The sequence below is a fragment of the Pinus tabuliformis genome, chromosome 7 (assembly GCF_031772625.1).
Source record: "Pinus tabuliformis cultivar Carrire ecotype Pingquan chromosome 7, CPIR1, whole genome shotgun sequence".
NCBI classification, from domain to species: Eukaryota; Viridiplantae; Streptophyta; class Pinopsida; order Pinales; family Pinaceae; genus Pinus; species Pinus tabuliformis.
In genome coordinates this window covers 1,241,816,874-1,241,828,917 of record NC_142293.1, presented here as the reverse complement: position 1 = coordinate 1,241,828,917, position 12,044 = coordinate 1,241,816,874, and the positions used below count along the sequence as shown (strand labels likewise).

General features: G+C 35.6%; 1 pseudogene; it reads right to left on the bottom strand.

Annotated features, from left to right (window-relative positions):
* Positions 1-1,182: 1,182 nt before the first annotated feature.
* On the bottom strand, positions 1,183-10,675 carry LOC149251875 (putative F-box protein At2g36090; annotated as a pseudogene).
* Positions 10,676-12,044: the final 1,369 nt, after the last annotated feature.

Sequence of the window (12,044 nt, the reverse complement as noted above, 5' to 3'; positions counted from 1 at the left end):
CATGATTCACCAAGGTCATCAAGCTATTTATCTCCCTCCCTCTCTCTCTCTCTCTCACACACATGTGCATGTGCATTTAAGCCCTATTTATTGTTTAAACCTAATGAAACCAACATTTTCAGAATGATGAGACTCGTGATTAATACATTCTAGTGAAGTTTTTGAACATGCATCATCTCGATGATTTGGATTTAGTGCATTTTTCTATGTCATTTTCTTCAGCTTAAAAATGTTTTAGAAAATTTTGTATTTTTATGGATAAAAAATGGAATTTTTTTTGTTTTAATTTGTCCACTTATTACTCATGAATCACATAAAATACAGAGTACTCTGCTTCAATAGATTCCTTCACCTAGTAAATATTGGTCCTTTGCATTTTTTTTAGTAGTCATTGTAGCTTAACTTTAATATGGATGTTTTCATATTAGGAATCCATAAGTTTTTATTAGAATGAGAGTTGTCTCAACTCTTTGAGAATGATGACATGCAATTTTCAGTCACCGAGTGGTGCTTCTTCTTCTCATAGGATATACAAGTTACAAGTAACCCTTTATAGTAGATTTCAAAGTTTTTCATAGTCAAGGGTCCTTTACTTCTCCAAATTTGGTTTGTCTTCAAAACATCTAATTTCACTACCAATCCTTGGCTCAGATTTAGAAATCCCAGTTGGAAGTGTGCACATGTTTCTTAGCATCCTATGTACTCTTGTGTAGGTAGACTACGTAGACACAATGTGATTTGGTTGACATATGACAATTTTCCATTTCAATTTAGTTTGATTGATAAACCAAGCATGTAAGCAGGGATACTTGTCACCAAATCTGATGATGATAACATGGAAGAAGTGAATATGCTATGAGGCATAGAATTAGATATTCTAACACAAACATCATATATGACATGAATAAAAGCAAGGTAAATGTTGGTTTAGCAACCTCAGTGAGGCAAGTAACCTAATACAGAAGAGCACAAGTTGAAAGTTGAACCCACAAGACAGATGAAAAAGAGCAAAAATAGTCCAACGAACGTAAGCCATTTACCCTTCTATGCCAAGCTCTTTCAAATTCAATAATTTTGATTGAGATGTTGCACAAGATTGATGAATTCCTAGGGAACGAAGTCTCTATAGTTCTATCTGTATTTGAGGCAAGTCATAGAACACTAGCATCAACCATTTATTTCTTAAAGAATAGCTAAACAACTAATGAAAAATGCAGTAATTCCACCTAGAACACAAATTGTAAAAATCAATATTTCATTATTCATCTTCTCAACCTTCAATTGACTTTTCCTTTTCAAAAATTGATGATAATTTGATAAAGCATTATTGTAATTCATCGTTTTGTGGCAACTTAGAGATCTTTTAAGGATGATCAAATTGTTCCTTCCATTCACATGTGCACCTCCCATGTCTTCCAACCGTATGCCAAGCTCAGTTAACTTCAGAGTTATATGAGAACCATCTCCAACACCATCATCTGAAATTTTGCACTTCATCACAAGGGTACCCTGAACAACCCCAAAAGGCAGAATTATATGAGCAGAAAGTATGGAGCTGGTCAACAAAAGGAAATCATTGTCAGTAGGCCAATGTTTTTTCCTCCTAAAAGACTCTAGCTTGAAAGGTTGACTATTTATTTTCCCCTTCTATTCACAAGGATCCAACTAAGCCTTATGTTGTTCCAAATCTCTCTCCAAATTTTCCCATCTTTCCTTTCCCTCTCAAGAGATCTGATTGGTGGCAACCCTTCTGCCAAGGAGATATTAGCTTGGCTCTCTCCATTCTCATCTTTGTCAAAACTACATACACACAATGTGATTTGGTTGAGATATATGACAATTTATCCCATATCAATCAAGTAATTCTCTAATGATTGAAAATAAGGTGTGATATGAACATCATAATAGAAATGCAAGAAAAAAACCGACACATAACAAATAATAGAGATGTATTGTACATTTGTGCATAAGCTATATTCATTGGAAGAACATGATAGAACCATGTGGATGAAGTTCATTACATTGGTATCAATGAGTGGAGATTACTAGCCATGGGGAGAACAAGGGTGTTCAATAAATATGGAGTTACATTTCACCAACTCAAATAAAGAAAATTATGAAGAAAAAAAAATTGAAGAAAATTATCATTAGAAAAATTCATGATTATAATTTAGCTTGAATTAAGGAATCCATTCTTGTTGACCATTAAAATATTTTATTTTGATGGAATCTCAAAACTGAAACTATATTTAATCTGTAAATTTGATTTAACATCCATTACTACATTAAAATTTCACACCACTATTGCCAAAACAAAATTTTATCTTTAGGTATCAGATGCAAGGGAACTTACACATAAATTTTTGGTGTCGTTATTGATTTGTAGTTCTCTTTTTCAAGTTCCATACATCTGTTATGAAACAAAGTTCTGGATAGTAGAATTTGAAGCCTTGTATTCACTCTCATTAATAAATTCAAAATATTTGACTTGTGACTCTAAGGAATGTGGCCTTCATCAAGACATAAAAAACTTGGACTCCTTGTAAGGTACCTTCCTATCTACTTTGTCTCTTCATATATTTTGGCATTTTATTCATGGGTGAAAGTGTAAAACAAAGAGTAGCTTAGTATCAACACACTTTACTTCTTATGCCACTCATGTAGCATTTTTATGCTATAAATATTATAGACCTATTTGATGGGTGCTTTACATGACATATAAATTACTGATCCTCTAAAATGGGACTCCCCTATTGTGAAGTCACTTAATGGGATCAAAATATAAATGGGAATGTTAGCACTCCACTTTTTAAACTCCTTTTACCATGTGTGGAGCATGATTTTGAGGGAAATGATTAATGGTTTGCAACTAGAAATAAACTTAGATGATTTTGTAGGAAACTGATAATCATGAGTGATTTTCCGATCCCAGGAGCATGAGAAATAATGAAACCTCCAACACAATCCCTACGAGATGATTCCTCTATTTAATCTAGGATTAATGAACCAAAATTTTTTCTCCACAATAATTCAAATCCTCGTTTTTGGTGAGCATTCATTTTCTCATCCAACTCCGGAATTATTTTCCATACAAAATTGGGCTTCTTAGACAAATCATGAGACTGGAAGGATGGGAATCCCTTTAAGGAATCCAAAATGGAAATTTCCATGTCTCTAGAACAATTATTCATGTGTACTTGATATCTTGATATGCTTTGGCTTCTTCCTGAATTCCATACTCCCTGTAGGTTGAAAGGTACAAATGAAATATCAACCAATTTTGGGTCAGAGAAGATGTAGTAACATCCTTTTCCTATTTTGACCAAAATTTAACAAAACAAAACTATTTCTGATGTCCAATGGCAAAGTATCCATATGATCTATTTACTTAGAAATGGCTCAAATATGTTATTAATCTCTACTTTTACAAAATTATGTAACTATCAAATAAGTCCAACTTCTTCATCCAAGACAAACACGTGCCCATCAATGCACAAATGATTGTATTCATCATCTTATGTATATAATTTTGTCAAGTTTCTAGATATAGCTGTGTTTCTTAGGTCCTATTACAATCAACCAATGGAAAAATATCAGCATAAATAAATTGTCAAACAAAAAGGATGAGCCGTCACAATTTTTGAATTGTTTTTGCTCATATCAATCAAGTACTTCTCTAATGTATCTTCCATAATAAAATCCCTTGTTGAGAAGACTCATTAATTTGATTATGCAAAAAGATTGATATCCAAAGCTACATAAACACAATGCAAGCCCCTCAGAGAATTAACACTATTGCTCCCACTATCTATTTCTATGAATAAAATTTGATGCATCAGAAGCTTCCAATTTTGCATAAGCACATTTACCAATGATAACAACCATTTCTTGAAAAATAAGGTGTGAGATTTACATCATAATAGCAAAGAAAGAAAAAATCCACACATAACAAATAGTAAAGATGTATTGCACAATTGTACATAAGTTATATTCTTTGGACAATTAACCACCTAATCTCATCTTGAATAATAGAGCTTCTGGTAATGCTATTTTTTTTTATGTAGAATGGATATTGGTTGGGAAGAACTTGATAGGAGAATGAGGATGAGAGTTAGTGCATGGGTATCAATGAGTAGAGGTTACCAACCATGGAGAGAAAAAGGGTGTTCAATAAATATAAGTTACATTTCACCAACTCAAATAAAGAAAAATACGACATCAAAATTCTATATTGTTGATCACAAAAGAAGAATTTTGACAACATGCTGGAATTGACATAAAAAATTACTCAAAATAAACATACATTATCTTGAATCCCTTCTAACAAAACTATTATCCATTGAATTTTGAATTAAAGGTGATATGAGATTACATATGCTATGAAATGTTTGATCTAAATCATTTACTTAAAACAGTTTTTGAATCTTAATGAAGAGCATTTTCATAAATCCTTTGAAGTTAAGGCATTTTTCATTACCTTCATTTTGAACATATTATGGAATATTGGCTTGGTTGGAATATCCATGAAACATAACATATGATAAAAAGAAACGCTAGTAAAGAAACAAAATTGCATACAATGTTTACTTCTTTCCTCTATGCAACTGCCTTACGGTGTTTCCTTTGCAACATGTGGTGCAATTGCTAGTTATATTCATATGTTGTTTATTTATTAAAATATTATTACACAATTTGGTACTATGTATAATTTCATGTAATATTTGTATTTCATGTTTTTAGTTTATTTTTTTATAAATACATGAATCATCCAAAAATATATGGTTATAGTTTTATTATTTATTTAAAAAACAACAAGTTTAAAGTGGAAATAATTTTAATAATAATAATAGTTTAATTTTAAAATCATAAATAAAATTAGATATTAAATTATTATATGATATTTCCCTATTGGTAATATAAATAATCAAATCAATGTACTTGATGTAACAACATTTGTGCCGACGGGGCTTTGGATTGACAGTGAATGGGTGCACTATTAAAGCACTTCTTGAGATAGGTCACTGGTTCAAATCCCCCGTGGGTGCTTATCTACCAAAAAAAAAAGATGTAACAACATTGGTCAAAATTTCATGTAATAAAGTTAATAAAGGAAAAAATAAGACCAAGGTAATGGGACACGTTTTCCAAGCTAAATGGTGGGAAAAAAACATCCTAGCAGGTGTTCATTGGTTTATTATGGCTAGGGAAATTGGAAAGGCTTTGGAAGGGCACGAGGCATTAACTAGAATTTTATTTATGAAAATAAATGAAATTAGGAGAAAAGGAAGGTGAAAGGTCACATGTTGCATGTCAGGAGGAAAATGAAGGAAAATAATGAAAAATGAAGAAAATAGAGGCCCAATGATGAAAAGGCTTCTAAGGATCAGTTGGTAACATTTTGTGAGTTCAATTTTGAAGATCTCTCTATTCTTTCTCTCTCACACCCTTGGAAACTTAGAGTTTTCTTGGAGAACTCTAGCATTGGAACAAGGAAAGTGAAGGAAGAACATAGAAGGCAAAGGAAAGCAAAGATCAGGCAAGGAAGAGCAACATCTAGCAGTTACAACAGGATTATTTGCAGGTATCGATTTGCATGTGTGATTTCCTTGCTATATTGGGAATGCATGGTACATGCATGTGTGTATTTGGTTCTCTCATTGTCACTAGAATGAGTTTTTCTAGATGTGACAGTGTTCTTGAACATTTCCTTTCCATTTCTGAATAACCATGGTGGGATGAGCCCTCTTTTATTTAGTTAAGCTAGATTGTTAGATGGTTTAGAAACTAAGTGATGTTATCTCTGAAAGAAAGAACACATGGCCTAGGAATCCCTAGTTCGGACTGGGATTCTAGCAAAGTCATATTTTCTGTTCCTTGATAGGTCTAGGAATCCTCAACAAGTGAATGGAGGGATATACAGTAAAGCCTAGAGGTGTGTGCCTTCGATCAAGCCTAGGAATCCTTAATTGGTGAATAACGAGATATATGGTAAATCTTGGAGGGTGGAGTCTTGATTAGGCCTAGGAATCCTCGACCATTGTATGGTGGGATATACAGTAAAGCCTAGAGCCTAGGTGAAAGGAAAATTCCTCACAATGTAGGTGGAGAAATCCAGTGGCATCCATTCTTGTTTAGGGCTTAGTGATCCAGTGGGGATTACATTAAAGCCTGAGGAAACCTGGTTTGGTTTGGTTTTGTTTTGAGTCCCACATTCATGCTTGGAATATGGCACATGGGTGATTGGTTGAAAGAAAGACTTAGTTCATCCAATCTATGGTTGGTGGTTTGTGGAAGTCCTAAACCTAGTTGGATTTTGTATTCATTAATAAGAAATACTTATCCTTCATATTTCATGCGTAAATGTATTGATTCATATGTGGTTCTTATGGTTGTTATACCCTTAATATTTATGTTGGTTACATGCTAGTTATAAATATATTTTATGACAGACTTGATGTATGGCTCTCATCATGTTTTGATTAGTAAATGAATGTACAATGAATATATGACCTAATAGATGATAATGCAACTATTGTGATATGGAAAAAATGATTCTTTACAAATATCAGATAAGTATGAGACCCCAATGCTCAGATATGTTGTTATTTTGTGACATGTTTGATGAAATGCATGTCATGGCTAGTAGGGGTCAAATAAATTACTTGTACCAATTATTGCATTAGTAACCTCATTCCATTGTTATTTATCATTTCTTAAAGTTTCATGAAGTTTTGGGCAGTGACCTAAGTCTTGGCCCTGAAAAGTGGCACAAAATCCTCGGTTGTTGGCTCAGAACTAGATGAAAAATTCCACAGTCACTACCATGCCTTTCTGTGGGATCAACTAGAAGGCCTTGGCCACATGCATGGCTTGTCATGGGAGTGGTTGAGGGTGTAGATCAGTGAGATGTCAAATTACCTTAGGGGTTGGTCATTTGGAAGGGTTGGTTGTCCCTAAAGGTTTTGTAGCATGTGTGAAAGGTCATATTGGTTTTTTTTTTGCTAGTTCCAATTCCTTAACTGTACATGGGGAGTTGCATCACATCATATTATCCTATCATCACATGTTTACCCCAGTGGACCAATTAAATTGGGTAAATGTGGGAGGAGGGTGTTATAGGGTGGTATCAGAGCATGGTTTCGTTATTTTTGGGTGGTGTTTGGTTTCTGTTCTCTTTGTGTGATATTTGATACCACATAGTGGTATCAGAGCATGGCTCAACACTTGGACTGGATGGGAAGAATTTGCTTGTCATGAATGCATGTAGGTTGTATATGCGCTTGTTATGTATGCATGGTGATGGTCATTGTTATAGTTGTGTTTTCAATGTGGAAATTTATGGCATTGCTTTTAGATGTGGTCATCATGAGTGCATGTTACTTATGAATTTGTTATGCATGTCAATGTCTATATGTTGTTATGCATACATTGTGAGGCCATTTTCTAGAGTTTGTGTCATCGTGATGTTGTTGGTTGTTATGATGCTAATGTGTTGGCTAATATAGAGTAGGAGATGCAGATCATTAGAGTGAGTTTGTAGAATTGGACATCTAGGTAAGAGCAGATCATCATACAGGTTTGTATGGTGGGCAGACGGGCATGTTATTTGATGGTTGTTATATGCATTGGGGTTATATACATGCTTGTCATTTTATTGTTGTTGTGGTTACATGTATGATAATGTTAGTTAATCAGTGTGATCACATGTACATGCATCGATTAGTCATGAAGGATAGTAACTTGTTTTTATATGTGTTGTGGTCACATGCATGATGTGTATGGTCATTGCAACTAAGATCTTAATGTTATTATGTTTTTTTATAATTTGGATTGAACTATGCAGATGATTAGTTATGACCACATGTATCTGTTAATATATTGTGATATTATGTCATATTAATCTAGACTGACTGTGCATACGTGATTGTTATGCATGAATTTATGATGTGAGCATGTTATCTAGTTATTGTTATGGATACCATGACATTATTTATGTTTTAATTGATATGTTGCGAATTTATATCGTGCTAATCTAGATTGATTGTGCAAACAAGATATCCTTCCCTCATATACATTGAGGTGTTAGTATGATTATGTCGTCTACTTGGTGTTTTAATGTTTGATTATGCCATCTATTTGTTGTTTGAGTGTTTGATTAATTGCATGGTATGAGTATGTGTCTATAAGTTGTATGAAGGAATGATCTTGTTTTAAGACAGTTGTACTGACACATGTGCTGAGACAACTAATATGCATTTGAGAGTAAGTAGGTGCTAGTTATAGTAGCATGAGTAATGATTGTTAGTTGATTATGACATGGTTTTTAGTCTTGGAAAAAGTTGATTTCAATTAATAGACATGATGTTTTGATCCTTGGGACATGTGCCTGACATGTGTAAATAGTTGCATGGCAACATGCTTGGTATTAGCATGACAAGGTAATAGTTAATTTTTTGGTATAACTATCCATTGGGTGATGTGACAGTACATAGTAAGACTCAATTGCAGCAAGGTAAAGGTAAAAGAAAAGAATTGGTTGAGAATTCCTTTGGCTATGTTTGGAAACTGCAATTCCAAACGAATGAATTCTTTGAATACAAGAAGTCTTCTTGACCTAGATTTTGTCTGATATTATGTGGATATGTGTTATATTCCTAAACATGTTTTTGACAAATATATTAAGTTGGTTTTCAACTATGGTTGAATTCGTCAAGGGAATGGAGTCCCTTAAGAGATGATATATGTATGAGTCCAGTTATAGGTTAGTGTGTTGGGCACAACAAAGGAAGGTAACCGGTGTATTGTTATGTTTATTTATACACTAACAATTATGTGTTTATGACAGTACGACGTAGGGATTGCATGGCAAAAGAGACTACCATGAAATATTGAAGAAGGATTGGGTTGATATTTTCCTTTGAAGCAATGGGAAACCATGGGATTGAGTCATGGTGTATGTTGTTAGTCTTGTGCTTTTGATATTTTGTGATTTGTTTATGCTTGATTTGTGGTTTGCTTATGTCTAATGTATGACCATAGCACTTTTTCTGTGGTGTCATATTGCTATTGGGTTTTAATGGGTTCTTCTTGTTTGTCTTGTTCTTTCCTTTCATGTTTTTATGGTCTTGGGAATTGGAGTTGGGAAAAGAGGAAAGTTAGTGGGGCTCAAGGAGAGCCGAAAGAAGCCCAACAGGTAAGAAAATACCTAGATGAAGCTTGGTGCATGTGTAAGGGAAACTGAAGGCAAAAGTATGAGTGCTGCTTGGATTCATTGGGTCCATTGGGGTAAATGGACAATGGCAGGACAATCATGAGAAAGGTAACAGGGAAAGTGAAGTAAATGGATCTGAGGCGTCATATGCCTTGGCTATTTTGGGAATGGTTGTTCTCAATGTTATGCACTAATCTGAAATTTATCTAGGAAAAAGAATTAAAGGTATTACAGACTCATGTGCATGGATGTGCCTATGTTACTTATGCAACAGATCAATAAGATTACTAGAATACATAGAAACTAAGGCAATCAGAGAAAACATAACAATCAAACATGTAAACAAAACAAGTTTAATAAGGAGTTCACCCAATGCTCCTGGGCTATGTCTCCTGGTCCAGCCTTTCAGTGGTGGCCTCTTTATTAAGTTTTGAAGCAGAGTTTTTACAACATTGAGCTCGATTCAAGACTCACTAAATAGAATGAAGTCAGTAGGAATGGAGTGCACAGACTCTCCTTACTGAACTTGACCTCTGAGGGTCACAGTAGTACGATAGGCTTATGCCGAGGAGCTTTCTTGAACTTCTCAAGCCTTCAAAGGAGTACACAGACTCTCTGACTCTCTCTGGCTCTGTCTGGCTCGATGCTGCCTTCAGGTTAGCTTGGCTTCTACTCTCTGTTCTCTACTATTAGCTTCCTGCATCTAGCTAATTCTTTTCTGCCTCTCTGTGTTGTTTTTTTCTTTTTGCTTTTGTCAGGTCACAGATTTAAAGCCAGCCTATTATTTTGATTGTTCATTTTTGCTTCCCGGCCTTCTGGTTTCCTTACCTCTGTCCATTCGAATTCCTTTGCTCTGCGTCATCATCACTGGGTAACACCTCGCAAGGAAGTGGCCACCTGTTTCCCAATGAACTGGGTGTCAGATTCCTTGAATTATTTTTGAATGGCTGTTAATTCCGTTTTCTTCAAGACCGCCCATGAATCATGAATCATTTGCCAACTCATCATCCACGTCAGACTTAAAATCCCCTGTCATCTTGATTTTTGACCTGTCAAATCCGGTCAGTCATCGGGATGTATCTCCGCCGTTGATTTGGGCCCCCTAGATCCTACAATCGTCCTTTATATCGAGCGAACAAGTCGCACAATATTTACCCGTTCGATGCAGACAATTTTCTCTCTCATCCACTGGATGCGTGTCGCTCGATGTGTGGCATCAGGTGGGACTCAGTCAAAACTACTGACCGCCTCGAAGCCTTTCGATATCTTGCTGGTTTGGGGAATCCTGCGCTACGGAACCGAAGTAGTTACTTTTCCATTTTTCATAGCGATTTCGGGTCTGAGTGCTTCGGGGCTTTCCTTCACTGAGGGGGACGCCTTGCAATATGCACGCGTATCAGAAACCACCCCTGTTTCTTGATTTGGCCTCTGTTTTTTCCAGTTTTCACCAGTGCACGTTACCATGGGCCAATGGTCTGCGCGCTCGATCGAGGGTCCTCGTTGCTCTGCTCTGGCCACAACTACCACTGTTATGAGGATTCCTTCTAATAGCTTTTATTTTTCTAGGACTTGAATCTTTTAGCATAATTTGAGACAGCCATGAAAACTTAGAGAGTGTTCTAGGATCCAATTCGAATCATGGCCTTCCCACTGAAAAATCTTTTGGACCACCAAAAGTTGGTTTTCTTTTAAGCATCAATCAAGTGAGGGTATTGCTTCCTCGCTTGCTCAATTTCTATCCATTTTGCACTGCTTGGTTTTGAACCTTTGAGTCCAATCCTGAGGTATTCAACATCCCCTCTGTGGGTAGTTCTTACCTTCCTGTCCATAACTGTATCTTCCTGCAATTCATTAAGATATTCAGGCAAAAAATCATCAATAGAAGGAAATTGACTCTGCTCTTCAGGATATTCGATTAATGAAGGTTCAAATAGTCTCAAGCTATCTGCATTAACGACTGAGTAGATGTGCATGTAAGCTGGTAGATCAAGGCGAAAAGCATTCTCACCAATTTTCTCAAGTATCTTGAAAGGTTCGTACCTTATTAGCTTTAGCTTCTTACCTTCACCTTGCATTCTGTCTTTGCTAATATACAACCAGACTTGATCACCAGCTTGGAAACTATGCTCCATCCGATGCTTTTCATGCCTTGCCTTGTACTTGGCTTGGCTCTTTTCTAGTTGTTCCTGTACTGCCTGGTGAATCTCTTGGATTTGTTCAATGAACTTGGTTTCCTTGTCCACATCAGTGTGTCCATCAACTACTATGTCTTTACCAAAGACAAAATCCAAGGGAGACCTTGGGGTGAAACCAAAACAGGTCTTAAAAGGAGATCTCTATGTAGAAGAATGTTTAGCTTGGTTGTAAGCATGTTGTACATAACATAAATGTTCATCCCAAAGTTTGGGATGCTTTCTACAATAGCCTCTGAGCATTTGGATCGCTGTCCTGTTGACCACTTCAGTTTGGTCATCTGTTTGTGGATGAAAAGATGTGCTCTTCTTCAGCCTGGTGTCCATCAATTCCCACAAACTTGACCAAAATTTCCCAACAAATTAGGTATCTTGATCAGATATTATGGAAGTGGGTAATCCAAAATGAACCCATACATGCTGAAAGAACAACTTTGTAGTTTGTTCAACTATAATATGTTTGCTACAAGGTATTAAAATACACATTTTGCTGAACCTATCCACAACAACATAAAAATAGTCATGACCTTTCCTAGATTTAGGCAGTCCTCCAACAAAGTCCATGGAAACACTTTCCCAAGGATGAGAAGGAACTGGTAGTGGAGTGTACAAGCCTATTTTTCTATTGTCGGGCTTGCTTT